The sequence below is a fragment of the Vidua macroura genome, chromosome 1, assembly GCF_024509145.1.
Source record: "Vidua macroura isolate BioBank_ID:100142 chromosome 1, ASM2450914v1, whole genome shotgun sequence".
In the NCBI taxonomy this organism is placed as follows: Eukaryota; Metazoa; Chordata; class Aves; order Passeriformes; family Viduidae; genus Vidua; species Vidua macroura.
In genome coordinates, this window is record NC_071571.1 from 152,837,845 (window position 1) to 152,859,770 (window position 21,926).

General features: G+C 46.7%; 1 protein-coding gene across 1 annotated transcript in view; it reads right to left on the reverse strand.

The window, feature by feature from the left end:
* The window catches only part of ZC3H3 (zinc finger CCCH-type containing 3), a 126,474-nt gene that overhangs the window by 53,332 nt on the left and 51,216 nt on the right, over positions 1 to 21,926 (reverse strand). The window lies entirely within an intron of this gene.

Sequence of the window (21,926 nt, forward strand, 5' to 3'; positions counted from 1 at the left end):
CTGCGCTAAAGGGAATTATCCACTGGGAAAACACCAGCTACTGGCTGCCTCTGGAAAACCTCATGTCCATGGGTTGGACTAGGGATGGATACACATCCACGGGTGATGCATTTTGAAAACTAAATTTAGATTTGATTAATTAATTAAAATTTAATTTAAACTTAGCTAGAAAGGCAGAGAAAACAGTGTATAAATTATTTTTTCCTCTCTAAATAATTGGTTTTCCTGACATAATATTAAACTTAAGGAATAAATAGGAAATTCAGATGTTGACTCCAAGCTTATTTCTCCAAATTTTAAGCAGGTGGTTGCGTATCTGTCTGGTGGTCTCCTTACCATTTATAAGCTGACCCACAAAACAACTGGAGTGGTGTTGCCAGCTCTGATTCCTTGGCATGAATTCTCGGCATCCCTGCAATTCCATGATCCAGCAAATATTTAATTTCAACGCTGTCTACACCTGGATAGGTGTATACATAACATATATGGAATCATGGAATCATTTAGGTCGGAAAAACCACGAAGATCATGAAGTCCAACCCGTGATCCCAAACTTGTCACCCAGACCAGAGCACTGAGTGCCACATCCAGGCATTCCTTGAACACCTCTAGGGATGGGGACTCCACCACCTCCCTGGGCAGCACATTCCAACCCTTTCCATGAAGAAATTTCTCTTGATGTCCATCCTGAACCTCTCCTGGTGTAGTTCAAGGCCATTTCCTCTTTTCCTGTCCCTTGTTCCCTGGGAGCAGATTCTGACCCCCACCTGGATCTGAGTCCTGTCAGGGATTTGTAGAGAGCCAGAAGGTCCCCCCTGAGCCTCCTTCTCACCAGGCTGAGCCCTCCCAGCTCCCTCAGCCACTCCTGGTGCCCCAGATTCTTCCCAGCTCCATTCCCTTCCCTGAACACATTCCAGCCCTTCCATGTCTGTCTTGTGAGGGACCCAAAATTCCCGCCAGGACTGGAGGTGTCCCAGCACTACCAGACCAGGGTGATGGACACTGCCCCGGGCCTATGGATACAACAAGACTGCTACAAGCCAGGTGCCAGTGGCCTCCTTGCCCACCTGGACTCACATTTAGCCACTGCCACCAGCACCTCCGAGTCCATTTCCGTCTCTCCAGCCCTTTATCCACAAGACTGGAGCATTCCATGAGGTTGTTGCGATCCAAGTGCTAAATCCAACACTTGGCTTCGTTGACCTTCACACCGCTGGACTCGGCCCATCCACCCACTTTCTATCCACATATAAAATACATATTATATATATTTTTTATAAATGTAGACATGCATAATTAACAAATACGGATCTATAAAAATTTGGATCTGCTTCCAAAAGAAAGAGAAGGGGAAAAAAAAAAACGTCCAACACTTCTGAGAGCGTCAGTCCATCAGATACTCACCAGGAAGACACTTAAAGGAACTCAGCTCCGACTCGGAATATATGGAACGGATAAAAATGATTCAAAGGCCCCCGTCAAGGGGCAGGGGGTTGGTTCCTTGTCCTAATTGCATCGCCTACATTCCAAAGGATATCGCTCCATTATTAAAGGGTCGGGACCATTTTATGTGCTCACATCTCTTCAATTGGAATTTGGATCAATGGATGCATTACAAGCTTTGCCTTTAAGAGCCTAATAAACAACAAGATGGAGAGGAATATTCGCTGGAAGATGACGCTTTTAAAAATCCATTTCCAGGGGAGAAAACGGGACGTGGTGAGGGCGGGGGGGGGGGGTGCAAATGAACCAAAAATCTGGAAATCAAAGTTGAAAAGGTCAGGATAAACCTGCGAAAAAACGGAATTCTGCCCCTCTGCCCCGCTCAGGTGAGACCCCACCTGGAATTCTGCATCCAGCCCTGAGGCTAACATCGGGAGGATGTGGAGCTGCTGGAGCAAGTCCAGAGGAAGCCACAGAGATGCTCCAAGGTTTGGAGCTCCTCTGCTCTGCAGCCAGGCTGGGAGAGCTGGGAATGTCCAGCCTGGAGAAGGCTCCAGGGAGAGCTCAGAGCCCCTTCCAGTGCCTGAAGGGGCTCCAGGAGAGCTGGAGAGGGACTTGGGACAAGGGATGGAGGGACAGGACACAGGGAATGGCTTCCCACTGCCAGAGGACAGGGATAGATGGGATATTGGGAAGAAATCCTTTCCTGTGAGGGTGGTGAGACCCTGGCACAGGATGCCCAGAGAAGCTGTGGCTGCCCCATCCCTGGAAGTGTTCAGGGGTGGGTTAGATGGGGCTTGGAGTAACCTGGAATAGTGGAAGGTGTCCCTGCCCATGGCTGGGGTTTGGAATGGGATGATATTCCCTTCCAACCCAAACCATTCCATGATTTTATAATGTGGATGTTTCACTGAGATAGATAACAAGCTACATTTATAAAATAAATAAAAATAAATAAAATAATTTATCAGTAAATAAAATAAATTTATCAATAAATAAAATAATAATGAAAATAATAAATAAAATAAAAGCCCTGGCAGCATTTGCACTTCCAAACAGCCCAGAGATGCTTTTAGACAGGGATTGTGGGGGAAAATTTGGGTAAGGTTTGGGTTTTATAGGATTTTGATGGCTCCATCAAAACTTGGTGCATTGTGTTCAACACATGCCCAAAGACGAAACAAATTAATTCTTGCTCTCTCATTAAGTCCAAATGAGGCAGACTCGTACAGAGCTGTCTCCCTCTGCTGACATCAGATACAGAGCAATTCTCAAACTCCCAAAAACCTCACAAAAATCTCCAGGACAACCAAAAAAAAAAAAAAAAAACCAGGGAAAACTTCCTAAATGAACCCAAAACTTGCCTCCAGCTTGTAGTACTGACCCAACCCTCCTCATGATGGGATGTAACTTCCAAGGCAACTTCCCTGGCATCATCATCCCTCTCTTCCCATTTTTCCATGGAGAAGTGGATGGAAAAGGATTTGTATGATGCTCTAGGGCTTCATTACCTGCTCTGGAACCCCTCTCACCAGCAGGCAGGTACCACCAGCACCTCAGTTCCCACTGAGGGTTAGGTCCTCATGAAGCTGCTCAGCCTCTACCCCCAGCCCAGGACTCCCAAATATCTCCATGTGGAGCATCTCCACTCCAATATGTCCACAGAAAATCCTAAAATGTCACCACCTGAACCAAAGCTGGATCTAACACCTGACTGAAGGGGAAAAAGGAACAACCAACCAGATGTGCTTCTGAATTTATAAACAGTCAACACCTGCACAAATGGGTGAAGCAACAGCTGGAAGAGCTGGGAAGGTTTTTGGCATCCCATGGCACACAGAAGCTGGAGGAAGACTTTTTCTGGGACTCCTGACAAGCAGGAGAAGTTGTGAAATTCACCATTATCCAGAGCATCGGGAAAAACATGCCATCACAGCATTTATCCTGAGTTGATTTCCCTGGTTTTCACAGATGGGAAATAAAGGCAAAGCTTCCCCTGGGAAGAACAGCATGGACACCCACAAGCAGGGGATCTGCTGGGGGTTCTCCAGGAGCTGGGAGTTGGCCACCTCACCACATGTCCTACAGAGATTTCCATCCACATAATTAAAACGTCTTTTCTCCCCTTATCCAACCCCAAATAAACATCTTAGAAATCCCTCTGACCAGAGGACCATAAAAGACCCTCTATCCCAGATCAGGACTCTGGAGGGAAGAAATCAGCTCTATGACTTCAACATTCTGGATCCCTGTAATCAACTAAGCCACCCACTCTGGTGCTGTCCCAGAGATGGACTATGAACTGGGAATGGTGTGAATTGTGGGAATTGCTCTTCTCCCTGTCCCCAGCAGAGCCGACTGCAACCCAACTGGACCCAAGACCGGCACCGATCCCATCCCACCGGCAGGGAGAGGACGGAAAGCAGAGCCTGGAGAAGAAGACAGCGAGATGGCCGTAATTTATACTCTCCTGCCTCTACTTTATGGCTTTCTTAATTCGGCTCCTGCTACTATTAATGTAGTTAATGTTGAGATTATATCTATTTTCTGGCGTCAGGCAGTGATTTATCCAAGCCATTTTTCCGGAGCCGGCTCCCACGCTGTTAAATCAAGCGACTGCCAATTAAGTGCTGACTGGGGAAGTGGATGCAATCTTAACAGAGATCTAACCACAAATTAATCCGGGCGTTCAAGTTGTTCACAAGGCCGAAGCGCTGAACCGTGCCGAGCTGGGAAAACAGGAAACAAAAATAACCCCCAAAACAACGGGAAAAAATAAAATCCACCTGGAGAAGGAAAGAAGGAAGTCGCCTTTCCCAGTGGGATGGTGCTCATCAGTCAAGTTTTGAGGGGGGTCACTATTTTTGGGGCCATCACCCAGCAATGAAAACCAGGCAGCAGGAGGAACATGGATTAGGAATTCAAGAGTGGGTTTGGAAATATCTATCTGGAAGACTAAAAGTGGGAATGGGAGCTCTTTGATCCACCAGCAACTCCAGGTATCCCAGAGTTCATGCAAGATCAAGTTGTCTCCAGGTTTGTAGGAGAGTCCAACCACCAGCCCGGGGTTAATTTTTGATGTGAAATCATCAAGTCCTGGAATGGTTTGGGTTGGAAGAGACCTTAAAGATCATCTCACTCCAGCCCCTCTGCCATGGGCAGGGATACCTTCCACTAGACCAGGTTGCTCTAAGCCTCATCCAACCTGACCCTGGACACTTACAGGGATGGGACAGCCAAAGTTTCTCTGGACAAATCTCAAATTCCTCTGGATGTCCCAATGCCCCAAGACAGGATGTGCCATGATCAACAACAGCAATGCCCAGAGGTTTTCAGGAGAGATCACGAAATGTTTGAGGCTGGAAGGAATCCCTGGAAGTCTGGCTCAAGCAGGGACATCCAGAACCAGTTGCCAACCACCAGGTCTAGATGATCGCTTTAAACTGGCAGAGGGAAGGATTAGATGGGATATTGGGAAGGAATTGTTCCCAGGGAGGGTGGTGAGGCCCTAAAATGGGATTCCCAGAGAAGCTGTGGCTGCCCAGTCCTCGGAAGTGTCCAAAGGCAGGTTGGACAGGGCTTGGAGCAATCTGGGATAAAGGGAGGCATCCCTGCCCATGGCAGTGAGTGGAACTCGATGATCTTGAAAGTCCCTTCCCACCCAAACCCTTCTATGGTTTTCAAATACCTTAAGGGGGAAGATTTCACACCAAAGAGGGAGACGTTGTGGGGTTCCCCAGTATCTTGGTGGGACTGGGACTGGTGGGACTTGGTGCTCCATCACCTTGGATGCATCTGGATACCAGCTCACATTTGCACATCCCTATGCCAGGGAGGCACCAAAATGCCCATGGAGCATCTCCATGGATGTCACCATCTGCAGGAGGACACAGCATGACCATGCTCAGTTCTCCTTTGGCAGGTGGCCACCAGGAACCACAGAAATTACTCCAAACCTGTTGTCCTGCTTTCAGAAAGAAGCGAAACAGCTCTGCTCCTCCCCAGCCTGCGACTCAACCATTAGAAATCCTTCCCTGCATCCATAATTTGCCTTGGGAGCCATAAGGAAGAGCAATACACGACACTGAGAGTGATTATTAATAATGGTGAGGAGTCGTTGAGATAACAGCTCATGATAAGTGGGGAACGTTTTTATGGTCCTTGAATATTGAGTAGGATTTTAAAAATAATTAAAAATAAAAGAGTAGGAGAAATCCAACTCATACATACAGGGCAGAACAGAAATTCCAAAGATCATGGTGTTACAGCCACCCCAGTGGCCAGGGATTAAATAAGAATAAACAGAATAAAAAGGCTGCAGCGTGTCCTGACAGGCGAAAAGGAACCTTTGGGGAGGACAGGAGCAATTCCTGCCAGCTGCAGAAATCCAATCTGAGGGAAATACCGTCCGGAGCTCCCATCGTAAATACTCAATCAACAAGGACAAACGACCCTGCGTCTCCATCGCAATAAAAGGAACTTGTCCCTGAAGAAGAAAAGGCTCCAGGAAGACCTCAGAGCTCCTTCCAGTGCCTGAAGGGGCTCCAGGAGAGCTGGAGAGGGATTTGGGACAAGGGATGGAGGGACAGGAGACACGGAATGGCTTCCCACTGCCAGAGGGCAGGGATAGATGAGGTATTGAGAATAAATTCTTCGCTGTGAGGGTGCTGAGGCCCTGGCACAGGTTGCCCAGAGAAGCTGTGGTTGCCCAATCCCTGGAAGTGTTCAAGGCCAGGTTGGGTGGGTCTTGGAGAAACCTGGGATAGTGGAAGGGAATCTCTGCCCATAGCAGGGGCTTGGAACAAGATGATCTTAAAAAGTCCTTTTTAACCCATATCATATGATGTTTCTATGCTTTTTCAAAGCAATTAAAAATCCCAAAGTGGTTGAAGTGTATACAGGGACTCCAAGGGGATCTGGGGAAGCCTTCACCCGATTTGTGCCAGTGTCCCATGGAAGCTCTGCCCTGCTCCAAAACTCCCAGTGCTTTCCATGAGCTGCGATGCCACACAATTATCCCAACTTTACACTCAAATTAAGTCCTCAAATACCATCAGGGAATACTTTAAGCAGGACTTCAGAAAGTCCTTATTAATCTTAGCATTAAAATAATACACATTCATCTCCAGCAATAGGTGAGCCAGCAACCTGATGAATACATTACCCTTAGGTTTTGCATTAAAAAGGATAAATTCCTTGAATTTAGCTGACAAAACCCCACTCACACAAAGGGATTTCAGGTCACCTTCACCACGACGTCCTACTGCAACCAATTGGTGAGATTAGCTCTGAAGAGGGGGAGAAGGGGCTGATGAATTTGAATTATGCAGGCAGACTAAAAACTATTGATTATTGTAAAGTTGGTTTACTACCACCCTTAAACCTGGCCTAAAAGCGGTATTTAAACCAGTGTTTAATTATGCAAGTTGGCTCCACAGCGGTGGAGTTTTCAGCTCTTCCTTTTCCAATTTGAAGCCTCATCCAGGTACTTTCTGGTCACATCATTAGTTATTTGGGGGGAATCCACCACGGGGTAAGTGCTGCACAATGCATAACGTGAAGAACATTTTGGCCCCGAGATCCAGCATCGCAACTCACCCTTGGAACCAGGTCCTTGGCCAGATACCCTGCCCCACTGACAATGTGCTTTAAACCACATTTTTACATTGATCCAATTAACGCAGCTCTTGCTAAACCAGACAATTTCTGAGTCTCCTCCTGAGCATTGCGTGTTCTTGGTTGGGTTTAAAAGTGGTCAAGAAGTTGAGGTCAGTCCCAGCTCTTCTCTCTTTTCATCATGATGGCACCTGAAACCATGTGAAGGTGGTTCCTTCCCCAATAATTAACCCCCAAAAGTGACAATTCTCAATTGTGGGGATGCTCCCCTAGGCATGATTTGTTTTATTTCTTTCAAATCCCATCAGAATATCCTGGATCTGCCCATGTCCCACTCTCCGTGTCCCCAGGAAAAATGGGTTGGAGAAGGAGCTTCTCCTGATTTTCATGACCCTGACCTCATGTCATTCTAGTGAGGAGATGCCAGGAGGAGCATGGCAAGGAGCTCACACTCCAAAGGGCTCAACAGGAGGCAGTGGGGATGGAAAGGTCCAACAATGGGAAGGGAAAACTCCTGAAGTGGGCTCATCTATGGATGGGCAACATCCCAAGCCCATAGTCCAACCACCCTGAGCTCTGGTGGCACCAACGGCGTTTTCCCAAAGCTTATTTAACCCCATCCCTACACGGATAGGCTACAACACCTCCTCACAATGCTGAAGCCACACTCTGTGAGTTGTCCGAGCTGGTTCAGTGGGAAGTTTTGCCATGGGGATGCCCATCACAGATAACCCCAAGTGATCACAGCTAACAAGACCTTTCCACCGCTGGAATTTCACCCATCTCCCTCTTCCCACACCTCTGATCCTGCTTCTCACGACTCGTGTAAACAGATCCTTGGAGCTCAAGCAACATCCAACCACCCACCGGTAGGAGAAGCTGCTTTGAGCAGGATGAACCAGCTCCATTTATCCCAGCTGTCATTCCATCTCTGAAAAAATCAGAGGAAGAGACCTCAATGTCTCAAAATGAAAAAAAATCCCCACGTACAAAATCCTTTGAAAGCGGCTCCAAATTAAGAGCTCCATCGAGGCTGTCAAGCCCCCGTGAGCTGAGTCTACAGCACCTTCCCTGGGAAGAGGGAGCTCAGCCCATTTATTTGGATGATGAAAGCAAAGGGATCTAAAAATTGCACTCCTTCGCTAATGAGCAGCCGAAGGGATCCGTAAGCATAATTCCAGAGGCTGGTAATATTTTATATAATCGGCAAGTGGTTTAAATTGAAAAGCCCCAACTGAATCAATATTTACTGCATTGAAACGAAATGAATAGTAATAAGTCACTAAGCTCCCTGTCCTGTTTCATAAAATAAAAAATTATAAAAATGAGCACAGGCGCGGAGCGACCATCGCATCAACTTTTACGGCACTCGGGGAGTTGTAACCGACTGTTCTCATCAAATCCAAATTGTAAAAAACCTGCCTTAGGAAGCCTCACTTCAGCAGCGCTGACGGGGAAAAAAAAAAGAGGGGAAAAATAGCAGGCGAGAGTTTCACCAACACAGGCAAAAAGGCTCGCAAAGCTGTGCCCCCCGGGGAGGCAGAGCATTCTTGGATGCTCCACAAAGTGCTTTCTGCTGGATTTCACACAGAGGATTTGCCAAGATGCCCTCTCAGATGGATCCCAGCCCCCAGAGGATTTTGCCACAGCTCCAGATGTGGCCAATGCAACCCCTCCCTCATGTTTGCAAGTTGGTTGGTGTCACCTGTGCACAGGTGGGAATGATGCAGATCCATGAGGAGCTGCCCACCCTGGGACCAAAAAGCAGGTCCAGGGTAAAATTCATCCTACCTAATTCCCTGTCCATCCACAAACCCATGGATGACACAGGATTAATGTCAGGGATTACAGACAGGGGCAGTGCATCCAGTCAATCCTGTTGGATTGAATCAGATTGCCCAGAGAGGGTGTGGACTTACCCATCCCTGCAAGTGTCCAAGGCCAGGTTGGACAGGGCTTGGAGCAACCTAGGATAGTAGAAGGTGTCCCTGCCCTCGGCAGGAGGTGAAACTGGTCTTAAATCTCCCTTCCAATCCAAATCATTCCATGATTCCACGATTCTAATCCCACATCTTCACATGTTGTACAAGGAAGTCCCTTTTTCTTCCTCCTTATTCATCAGCTTTTTATTTTTAAAAACCCAGGAGTTCAGAAAAACAGACATTGAGGGGCTGGAGCATGTCCAGAGATGGGAATGGAGCTAGGGAAGGGTCTGGAGCACCAGGAAGTGCTGAGGGAGTTGGGGAGGCTCAGGTTGGAGAGAAGGAGGCTCAGTGGGGACCTTCTGGCTCTCCACAACTCCTGGACAGGAGGGTGCAGCCAGGTGGGGTTTGGGATCCGTTCCCAGGGAACAAGGGACAGGACAAGAGGAAATGGCCTCAAAGCTGTGCCAGGAGAGGTTCAGGATGGACATCAGGATGAATTTTTTCATGGAAAGGGTTATCAAGCCATGGCACAGCTGCCCCCAGCAGGGGTGGAATTTCCATTTTTGGAGGGATTTAAAAGCTGTGAGGATGTGGCACTTGGGGACACGGTTTAGTGATGATGTTGGCAGTGCTGAAGGAATGGTTTGACTCGATGAGGGCTTACCCAGACTCAATGATTCCATGATTCCACACCCTGATTTGAGTTGAAACAGTGTCATTTTAGATGCAGAAGAGACCAGGAATTTGTTTGAGGGAGGGAATAGAAAAACATTCCCTCTGTCTCCCACAACTCCCACAAAGTTCCTTCCCATGACAAAAATAATGTTTCCCTTTTGCCCCGTTTTATCCCTGCGCTTAAAAAGGAATTCAAAGCAGCACAGACATCACCTTCAACACTCCCTGCTCCTCCTTATTGAGCCATAAAACCTTTTCCGATATAAAATATCCTTAACTGGAATAGCTTTGGGGTTTCCCCGGAGATTCACCCCTCATTGCCCATGTTTACATCCTCCTTTCCACACCAGGATTCACTACCAACAATTCCAGAAGCAATTATTAAATATCCACTAATTTTGGGGGGGGGGGGGGGGGGGGGGAGGGTGGGAATTAAAGGAAATTATCTGCAATCAAAACGTTATTTCAGCTCAGAAAACCATTCCTGCTCACAGACAGGTGGCCGCGGGATCCGTGCCAACTTCGGGAATCCCTCTGCTCTTTTTTTCCCCACTTTCCCAGCTTTAACAGCTGTGACCTCTCAGACCTCCCCGTATCCTCCTGCAAATCCTCCTTCCAGGCGAGCCCAGAGGGCAGCAGGAGCTGCAGATGCTGCGGAGCCCGACTGGCACCTGGGGATGGATGGATGGATGGACCGGGAACAGGGAAGCTGCCGGATGCAGATGGTCGGCTTTGCCGGTGCCAAGGGCGGTGGCGAATCCGGCCTCATGCTGAAATCCACACAGAGGTGCCAGGATCCAGCCCAGGAAGAGCCAAGGAGAGGCTGGATGGTCCTGCATCATCCACACATTCCCTAATGGAATAAAACCAAGGTTTGGAAGGGAACACAATGGCTTCATCCCAAAGGAAGCTCCGTCAGACAGAGAATTTGGGTGTAGAAAGAGGAAATCTCAGTGCTCGGCTGGGGAGAGACCAGACCTGGTAGGAGGGATATTAGTTGGTATTAATGAGCTAATTCCAATTATTTCCAAGGCAGCAGAAGAAAATAAACACCCAGGGACTGAGAAAGTTGATTACACAATCCCAGAATAATTTGAGTTGGAAGGGACCTTAAAGATCATGTCATTCCAACCCCCTGCCACGGGCAAGGAACCTTTCAGTAGATCTTTCAAACATTATGTAGGTTTTGGACATGAATATATAATTATTTAGTATTTTTTTTCTCCATGTTTAGTACAACAGACACTTAAACTCAACTAGAAATTTCATTAACTGAGCCCAAGGGTGAAATTTGACCCATGGGAGAGATGTACAAATTCCTTCCTTCCTTTCCTTCCCTCCATTGCATGAAGCCCTTTCCAGCTCCTGGAAAACAGATCCTGCTGCCCAGTAAAGCACTCAGAGATCTTATTTAGGACCCTCTGCATTTGCCAATCCAGGAGTTTTCTCCAGCCTTTTTAGAGTATTTTATACCTTTTTTTTTGAAGGGGGGGGGGGGGGGGATGTTCCCATGCAGGACCAGGAGCTGGATTTGATGGGCCTTCCAGCTCAGGATACTCCCTGATTTCCCCCACCAGGATGAAACAGATGGATCCCTCCTTCGGCCTGAAAGAAGCCTAAATGTTTATTTAGCCCGGACAGAATTAATCAGTGGAAAACGATGCTCCAGCACTTGCCAAGTGACCTTTTTTGCCCCCAAAAACCGGATTGCTCATTCCTGAGCTCCGAGACCTGCCCGGGCACAGCCCGGAGCTCAGCCCAGATGCTGGCACCAGTTGGACTCGGCTCAGCGCAGCAGCTCACGGAAAAGTTTAAAGGAATTTATCCCAATTTTATCGGGATAAGAAGTAATTCGGGGAATTTGTGCCTTGTGGAGCTGCCATTCAGCCATGCTCTGCTTCCCTCTTCTTCCTTTTCTGGGTGTTTTTTCTTTTAAATCCCAACTTTTACACTGGAATTGGCACAGGAGAACGTCGGGGTTCGATCTGCTAAAAGCTTGGAGAAGTTATGACCCTTTGTAGGAAAAACCATCTGGGAAAAGGGTGGAAAAAAAGCAGCTCTGCCATTACTAATCTCTTATTAGAGTAGATATTTAGGAATTAAATACATTCCTCACTCCCACAGCTGTCACTGTCAGGTGAAAAAACAGGGAGTGTGTAAATATCCAGCACTGGAAAATATATTCTGTTAGGAGGGATAATTAGCCTTAGAAAAAACACTTCCAAAGGGTCCAAACCACTTCAAAATGAGTTTTAAATACAGCATGTGGCAAATTTGGAAAACTTTATCCATGGGGAGATTTCATCTGGCTAAGCTACTCCATTGCTGTTGAAGCCTGGGTCAGAAAAGGTGACTAATGTCCCACAAAATTTATCTTATTTAAAATTACAGCTGGAGTTTAGGGAATTTGGATGGAGAAAAGGAAGAGCTGAACTTAGAATTTCATGGTCCCATGAGAGATTTTATCCTGGAGCATGTGGGCAGGAATAAATGGATGTCCTGGGACAGAGGGAGCAGCACCAAGAGGGTTACAGGGTTTTAGAGATTGGCTCCAAATCCCAACAGAACCACATTCAGTCCCTGGGGGACTTGGAACAAGATGAATCCCAAGACTGGAAGAGGAAGGATCAATCCTCTGCTGCCTTCCCAGGGCATCTGCCCTGGCACTAATTCACAAAAAAAACCCAGCATTACAGCTGTAATTAACATTTTTTATAGGAACGTGAAATGGTTTGGGTGGGAAGGGACCTTAAAGACCATCCAGTTCCACCCCCTGCCATGGGCAGGGACACCTTCCACTATTCCAGGTTGCTCCAAATCCCATCCAACCTGGCCCTGGACACTTCCAGGGATCCAGGGGCAGCCACAGCTTCTCTGGGAATTCCATCACAGCCCCTCAACACCCTCACAGGAAAGAATTCCTTCCCAATATCCCATCTAACTCTGCCCTCTGGCAGTGGGAAGCCATTCCCTGTGTCCTGTTCCTCCACCCCTTGTTCAAATTCCCTCTCCAGCCCTCTTGGATCCCCTTCAGGCACTGGAAGGGGCTCTGAGGTCTCCCTGGAGCCTTCTTCTCTCCAAGTTGGACACACCCAGCTCTCCCAGCCTGGCTGCAGAGCACTCAGAGAATTTTTGACTTTTTCCACCATAGGATGGGGCAGGACCACCTCCAATCTGGTGTCCCAGCACCTGGAGATGGCACCCAACACTGGAGAAAAGCTCTTCAGTTACCTGAGGCTATATTTTCACCTCTCCCACCTGAGTGTCTGCACCAGATGATCCATCCCCAACCCAAAACTGCTGATCCACAGCTGCAAACTCCCAACTTTTAATCCCTCTAAAGCTCCTTGCTAAGGATGTTCCACTTTTCTCTGACAGCTGCTGGACTTGGAAAACACGGAAACGCCTCACAAAACCAGAGGAAAAGAAATCCTGGCTAATGAAAACCGCTCCTGAGCAAATCCTCCTCGAGCCACCCCTGCAGGTGCTCTCAGCCTACTAGAAACACTAAGGAAAACATATTAACCCAAAATTCCATGGGATGGAATGGTGGGAGCAGCCAGGCAGGAAGAGACATTGCCTGGGAGCTCATTGAGGAGTGGCAGCACCATGAGTGGCACCTCTGCTCTGTGGCACAACAGAGGTGATGACCTCCAGCCTGGTTTTACTCCCTGTGGGATCTTTCCACTTGGTTTGTCCAGCCCTGGGGGCTGGGAACGCTTGTGGAGCACCCTGATGGAAATGGGACATGGTTCCTCATCTCAAAACACTCACGAGCCCCCTGCACCTCTCCAAACAAGCATTTCCTGGAATGCAGAGTCTCCTTTTTTTATCTCACTTATCATCTCAGTTCATCTTTTTCCATAGGATCCTTTGGTTGCAAACTCTATCAGGGCACCAGAATCTCCTTGTCCCTGACCCACAGCATCCCAAAAGTAGTGGGGACCCTTCAGAGTAGATCTAGAGAGCCAACCTGGTGCTGAGGATCTGAAATTCACACTGCAAATCAAACCCATTGCAACAAAACCACATCCCTTGATTTGCTCCCGCCTGGCCTTGACAATCCAAAGTCCACCAGAAGCTGCTGAATAACCTCGGGAATGGTTTTATCTACCAGGGGTCGAGTTTGAACCACCAAAACTGATCTGTGAAGCCCAACAACTGAAGATGTCTCACTCAGGGGACCAATTTTGAAACTCTGTCCTGACACAGGTGAAAATCCCACTGAGGATGCCGCCGATTCCTGTTGGGAACAGTGGCACTTGTGCTCTCCGACAGTGATTTTGCACCGTCAAATTTGGTTTGGGATGGGGGGAAATGAGACAGAAGGAAGACTTTCCAATTATGCTATCCAAGCTATGGATGACTTCCAGATGACTTCCATCCAACCTGGGAATCTTAAAAGGAAATTTTTCACAAAAAAAATGATAAACCGGAATGGGCTGTTAGGGACGTGGTGGAATCAAGGAACAGCTGGACGTGGCACTCAGTGCTCTGGTCTGGGTGACAAGGTGGAGATCAGTTGCAGGTTGGACTTGATGATCTTGGAGGTCTTTTCCAACCTAAGCAATCCTGGGATTTTGTGATCTCATGCCAAAGGGTGCAGCAAATCCAACATCTCACGCAGCAGGAACCCGGTGCCATGTTGGGGGTTCTCAATGGATTGAGTTGGAAAAGCCTTTTCAGGTTATCAAATCCAGCACAGCTCCAGCATGGGATGAAGCTGCAAGATTTCCCAGGAAGAAAAGATCTGGTTTACAGAATGCTGGGCTCCCCAACAAGGATGCTCCAGGCTCCAGGGAAGAGCTGATCCAAGATTCACACAAAACCCTGCCGAGTAAATAACCCCTCACTGTCCCCGGGATCGGATGTGGCAGTTTTCTTTTTAATGGAATCCATTCGAAACGCGACGACTCCATTAACCAAAATTAAAAAAGGAAAATCCCATTATTCCTAAGGATGTTCATGTGCATTTAGAGCTGGTCATTAACCCCTAAGTCCTGCTTTTATTTTGGTTTCATTACTTCCTCCGAAGTGGAGCTCGATTACTGCGGCTGACCCAGGAGGAGGGAATGAGAGCGCTTCTCCCCAGCGCCAGCAGCCTGGAATTCATGGAAAAGCAGGAAAAATCCAAGCTCCCAACATAAGGTCGCCCAGGAACTGGACAGGACTGGGCAGACTGGAAGGACTGGGGAGTCAGGGCAGGGAGTAGGAGTGGTGGAGTCCCTGAATCCCGCTGGAAGCTGCACAACTTGGATTTGCTGCTGAGTTTGCCGGGTAGGAAAGCAATCGGCTGGGAGAGATGTTTAGGAGAAAGACAAGGGGAAAAAAAGAGGGAAAAAATGAAAAGTGGAGCAAGGAGAAAAAAAGAAAAGGAGAAAAAAAGAAATTAGGGAAAATATGAAAAATATTTAAAGGGGAGGAATGAAATTAGAGAAAAAATGAAAAGTGAAAAAGGCAAAAATGAGAAAAGGGGAAAATGGGGAAAGGAGAAAGAGAAAGGAAAAAAAGGAGGAAAGGGGAAAAGGGAAAAACGAGGAGGAAAAAAGGAAAGAGGAAAAAGAAAAATAAGAAAAAAAGGAAAAGAGGTAAAAAAGGATGGAATGGGGAAAAAGAAAAAAGGAAAGAGGAAATAGGGAAAAGAAAAAAGAAATAAAGCAAAGGAGAAAAAACAAAAGAAAAAGGAAGTAAGGGAAAGGAGGGCAGGAAATAAAAGGAGTAAAGAAAAAAGGGAAAAGTGGGAAAAAGGAAAAAGGAGAAAAGGAAAGGAAGAAAAAGGAAAAGAGAAAAAAGGCAAGAAGGTGAAAAAGGAAGAAGACAAAAAAAAAGGAAAAAGAAAAAAGATTAAAAGTAAAAGGGGGAAAAATCTAGTAAAAGGGGAAAAGAAAACAAAGATAGCAAAGGCAAAACAAATTAAAAAGGGAAACAAGAAACGGAAAAGGGGAAGAGGAAGAAGAAAAAGAAAATAACAAGAAAAAGAGAAAGAGGAAAAAGAGAAAAGAAAAATGGGGAAGAAGAAACAGAAGTAAGAAGTAAGAAATAAGAAATAAAAAGCAAAGGAAGACAGAAGAGAGGAGTGACTTTTCCCCAGACACTTCTCTCTTGGGAAGGAGGAGAGCACCAGGAACAGGGAGGATTAATCCCCAGCTTTGCCCCAAAGAGGTGCCATTGTTTTTTAAAGCCTCTAAACCAGACCAGAACAGAAACTGGATTATGCTGGGCCAGATGTCAGGGCTGCTCCGAAACAATCCGGGTTGTGCATCTCATCCCAGCCTCATTAAAGGGATTAAAAGTACTTCCTATAGAAACAAAAAATATGGATTTCCAAATGGGAGTTACTGTTCCCTCCTGCCTGTAACGGCTCCAATCCCAGCAGATGAATTTCACTTTAATGAGATGTCATTTTGGAGAATGGTTTAACATCCCTTCAAAAAAAATCCGAGGCCTAAAACCTCGTCAAACCACGTCGGGATTATTAAAAGAAAATTTACCACACAGACAAAATAAAATCAAACAAAATAGGAGCCGCCAATTCGCAGAATCCATGACACGGCCGTTTTTAAATGTGATGGAAAAGGCTTTCCAAGTTATCTGCTTAACCACAGGCTTTCTGTTTACTTCTCACTTTCATGTCAAATGAATTTGGGAAGAAAAAAACTGACAGGAACTTTAAGGCCATTCGTCACATTCTGACTCCGTTCGCAGATTAACGCGGCAAAAGCCGGGAACGCGGAGGGGGGATTTTATCATCTTGATAAAAGGAAATTAACTCCCCGTGTCCCAACCTCTGCCCTCTGCTCACGATTCCCTCGCCTCCGTTCAGGAATATCCCAGAGCAATCGGCACGGGGAGGTAAAATCCCACTGGAGCATCATCCCAATTAAATAAACAACATAAAAAGCTGTGCTTGAAACCCCCCAAAACTGGGAGATTGAACCACTTGCGCTACTTAAAGCAGCATCTGGCTCAAAACATCGGTCCAGTTTGTACTCCAAACTGGTTTTGGGAGGTTGGGATCCCACCTCTTGGACCCTAGAAGGTACAGACCGGCAGAAAAAATAAATGGATCAAGGAGAAAAGACAGCATTTGCTGAGATCTTTAAAATGCCCATCCCTGTCTGCTCACAATATATGGGAACGTCGATTAAAGCCTCTCCCGTCGGAGCACTCGGCAATTTTCTGCCGTGGAAGCCGACGTTAACAGTTTTCCCTGTTTTCTCTGCAACTTTTGAGATGACACCCCAGAAAATGCGGATTTGCTCCATCCACTGTGAATTACAGCCCCACACTCTGCTCTCTGTTCTCAGCTCCAACCGCTGAACTTCCAGGATCGTGAACAAAGAATCCCGGAACAGTTTGGGTTGAAACGGGTATTAAAAACCATCAAGTTCCAACCATGGACAGGGACCCCTTCCACTGTCCCAGGTTGCTCCAAGCCTCATCCAACCTGGCCTGGAATACTTTCAGGGATGGGCTAGTTACAACTTTCCTGGGCAATCTGTGCCAGGGTCTCACCACCTCCCCAGCCCAACGCTGGGTTGTACAACAAGCAACCAATATATTCCAAGTGCTTCCCAACAGTTCCCAGAAGTGTTGGGTGACCCCATCCCGTTTCCTGAATGTACGCCCTCAGAGTACAACCAAAAAGCTCAGAAGTGATGGAATTGGTCTGGTTTAAGCCATTACTGTCCATCAGTGGGACTATGGTGGATGACTCGGTGCAGACCCTGATTGGCCCAGTCTCCAACACAACAAGAGGAAGATGGAAAGGATGAGAAAGCTTCCCCGGAATTCCCAAGGATACGTTCTCCTCCCCAAAAGAGAGGTGATATATTGAATTTTAGCACTCACTTCATCCATGGCAAGTCAACCACACCATTCTGTGGGAATGAGTCACAGGAACTGGAATGAATCCAATGGGAAACACGGGACTCTATTCCGTAACCAAGATTCCCGTCCTCACCAGATTCCCATGGATTTAGGGAGAAAGGGTTAATTACACACTAACAGCACACCAGGACTGACACCTGTGGCTCCACCCACTACAGAATAACATGGAAAATAATCTACCACAGCAGGAAAGCCAAGTGCCCTTCCCCACCACACAATCCTTTTGTCCCAAGGTGGTGAAATAATTTCTGCAGGGAAACTTGTAACAGCACTCAAGGAATGCCAGAAAAACGGAAAAGAAAATCAGGAAGGCTTCCCTGGGAACGGATGACAGGGGCTGCGTGAAATGGTCCCATCCCATGGAAGTGTTCAAGGCCAGGCTGGGTAGGGATTGGAAAAACCTGGTCTAGTGGAAGGCATCCCTGCCCATGGAAGGGGGGTTGGACCAGATGCCCTTCCAAGGTCCCTTCTAAGCCAAACCATTCCATGATTCTCTGAACTGGATCATGAGTTGGGTCAGCCCGTTGGCAATTGGTGCCTAAAAGATGCTGTTAAGGGAGCAAAAGAAAATTGGAAACCCAAAACCACCCACTGTGAAGGAAAGGAAGGGATGGGACAAGGAGGTTGGTGCGTCCAACTGACCTGGAACACAATATCCCAACCTCCTGCAGAGGATGACTGGAAGAGATGGTGGTTCATCCTCTTGGATGCTCAGCTGTATCTCCCCTTTCCCAGGGAAGTGGCCCTTGCACCCACCAATGTGGCTGAGTCCCACTTCAAAACCTGCATCACCCACTTCATCTTTCAGCTCGAATCCCTAAAGGCTTCAGATCTTTGAAACCTGGGGGAGAAATCCTTGTCATCAACGTATCACAGAATCATTTAGGCTGGAAAAGACCATCAAGTCCAAACTTTGACCAATCACCACCTTGTCAACCAGATCAGAGCACTGAGTGCCACATCCAGTCATTTCTTGAACACCCCCAGGGATGGTGACAACTGCTTCCATCTTAATCTGTTCAATGCGCTCCAGGCCATGGAACAGAACAAAGGAGAAGAAAATAAAAGGAAAAAAGAAAACTAAACAGAACTACATGAGCAAATCCTCCACTGACGAGTTCCTTTCTCCTGAGCTGGCATTTCTCTGACAAATGTTGGATTATCTTGTTCTTTACTTATTTATAATGCTGGAGGGGTAGGATTCTCCCTCAAGAGGTGCCGCAAAGTTTTCAGGAAGAAATATCAGAGTTTCCCCAGCAGTACCAGACACAACTCATTATTTGCAGACAGGTGACTTTTGTTTTGCACACTTGCAGCAGGATTTGAGAAGAAAACTCTTCAAAGTGGGTCAGTGTTTCATTCCCCCACTGGGGGTCTATAAGCTCAACTATAACTCAACTCTGTTCCCAAAAATGTGTCTTAAAAGTGGTTCTGTCTCTCCAGAGGGAGACTGGACTCTTCTGAAGGAGTTTATAGAATCCTAGAATATTCTGAGTTGGAAGGGATACACAAGGATCATCTAGTCCAACTCCTGGTCCTGCACAGGACATCTCAAAAATCCCACTCCATGCCTGAGAGTGTTGTCCAAATGCTCCTTGAGCTCTGAGAGCTTTGGGACCATGACCACTTCCTTGGGAATCCAGCTTCTCTGGGAAACCTGTGTAAGGGCCTCACCACCCTCACAGGGAAGAACTTCCTGATATCCAATCTAACACCTAATGGGTTAAACCTATTTTCAGTGGGAAGCCATTCCCCCTTGTCCTGTCACTCCTTGCAAAAATTCCCTCTCCATCTTTCCTGTCAGCCCCTTCAGGCACTCAAAAGCTGCACTGAGCTCACCCTGAAGCTTCTCTTCTCCACGCTGAACAATCCCAATTTTCTAAGCATTTCCTTGTAGGAAAGGTGCTCCATCCCTCTGATCATCAACCCCAGAAGTCTTCTGCTGCCTCTGTGCAAGGTCTGTGACATGTGGACATCCCATTTTTTTTGGTGGCCACATCCACATGGACCATGGAAAGAGGTTGGAAGCAGGAGAACCATCACTGCCAAATCTCAGTATGACACTTCATCCATCCCAGCTCCTCCATGGCAAATCCCTCATCCCTTTCCCAGCAGAGGGAGGCTGTGAGGAGAGAGCACATCTCCCTCCAGGATTTTTAATGGATGACCAACCTCAATGTCACCAGAAGCAACCAAAATTTAAGGCCAGCAAATCGCAGCCCTTGTGAGCTGCGCTCCCAGCAAAGCCGCGGGAGATAAGGGGGAGGAGTGAAAAGGAGAATCAATAAATCTTAACCTCATTCACAATGATCTGGAGCTCTTATTAAGTAAATTAATTTAAGTTAATTTAACTCGATCATGACTCCCGATCACAGTGATTTAGTGAGGGGGAAATTGCATTAGGAAAGGCCACACTCACCAGATAGAAGAACGGAAGAAAATTAGATCCACTTAGCAATGTGAATTAATATGGAAATAGCAGGTGTAAATTTCACCTTATCAAGAGAGTGAAAATTATCTTCATAAATTTGGAGAAATAGGCCCCGAGTTGCTTATAAATCTATTTAAAACAAAAATATTACAAAAAGTGGAGTAAAATTAATTTAAAATATACTCCCACCTATCGCCTCAAAGAAAAGTCAGCAGCAGGGCCCAGTTTTATGGAACCCAGCATGAAGAGGAGGATGGAATTCATTCCCAAGGGACTGACATCATGTACCTCCAGCAACTCTCCCTGTCACTCATTTCCCAAAGCCACATCCCTTTTCATCTTAGTCTGGTGATTTGAGGATTTATTGGCAAAAAGGGCGACATACTGGATGTCCTGGCAAAATAAAACCCTGGCACATTACTTCCAGATACCTAAAAACCTGGACTTCATGGAAGAAATTGCTCCTTAGTGCCAGTTGGGAACCAGTTTGGGAGTAGCACTGGAGGGCAGCACCACCAGTTGACATCCCACTGCTGGCTTAATGGGAAGAGGATATTAAAAATATAAAATTATTATAAAAACATTATAATTATTAAAATTAAAAATATAAATATTAAAAATAATTAACTACTCAGTATGAGAAATAAAACTGAGGTGACTAAAGGGGTGTCCCATCGTCACCAGAGCTTCTCCTTGCTTTGGGAAGAGCAAAGAAAATCAGGAAAAAAGCAGATCCTGGTGTGTTGCTTGTGACAGATCCAAGATGACGATAGGAACGATGGAGCAAAAAATCCCGTAAAAACTCCAGGAGAAGCATTTGCCATGTGCTTCCTCCAGACAGGCCGGATGATTGATCACCCCCAACAAAGGTAATTGGGAGATGGAGATTTATGGCTTCTTTAAAACATAATTGTTTTAATTTGCTGATGGCATTTTATCAAGATTTGTCTCAAGCAGCTGTAAGATCTAAACTACAGCAATTTAATGGAGTCGGAGATTAATACAGAGAAAATGATCCTACAAGTGGGAGCTCTCAGCCAATCGCGGCAGAACGAGGTCGTTCCTTGGAAAATCACCACTGGGTTGAGCAAGAGCCACCTCACAGATTCCAGACGTTCCTGCTCTGACTTCCATGCCTGAAGCTTATCCCTGCCTTGATTCTCAGCATGGATCCTCCATCCATCCACCATGCAGATCTGGAGTAACAAGGTGTGAGGGAAGAAGCTGAGCCAAACAGCTGGAGGATGAGTTGTTTTCTATTAATTGAGGCTCAAAGTCACAGAATCTTTTGAGTTGGGAGGGACCTTCAAGATCGTCTTGTTTCAACCTTCTGCCGTGGGCAGGGACACCTTCCACTATCCCAGGTTGCTCCAAGCCCCAATCCAACCTGGCCATGGACACTTCCAGGGTGGTAAGCCCCTGGCACAGGTTTCCCAGAGAAGCTGTGGCTGCCTCATCCCTGGAAGTGTCCAAGGCCAGGTTGGAGCAACCTGGGGTAGTGGAAGGTGTGCCTGCCCATGGCAGGGGGTTGGAACTCAAGGATCTTAAAGGTCTCTTCCTACTCAAACATCCTGTGATTCCATGAAATTGCAGGATGATGGAGCAGGCAAAAAACTACACGTTTTTTTGTTTCTGGAAAGGGAAATGCAGGAATTTGGTCCCAAGGATGTGCAAATGGAAGTGGCAAACTAGAACAAAAGGAGATCTATGGATCTCAGGGATGATGCCCAAGTGGGAAAATACCACAGGCAAAAGTAGAATGTGAAGACAAAGGACGAGGTGGTGCAGGCAAGGTTGACCATGAGCCCAAAAGGATCCCATACTGGAAGAAACACTTTGAGACCACTAGAGTACAGGAGATGAGGAGTTTCTCAACCAAGAGCTTGGAAAACAGACAAAATAATTGACCCAATCTTTTTTACCAATCTGTTTATCCCATACTTTGC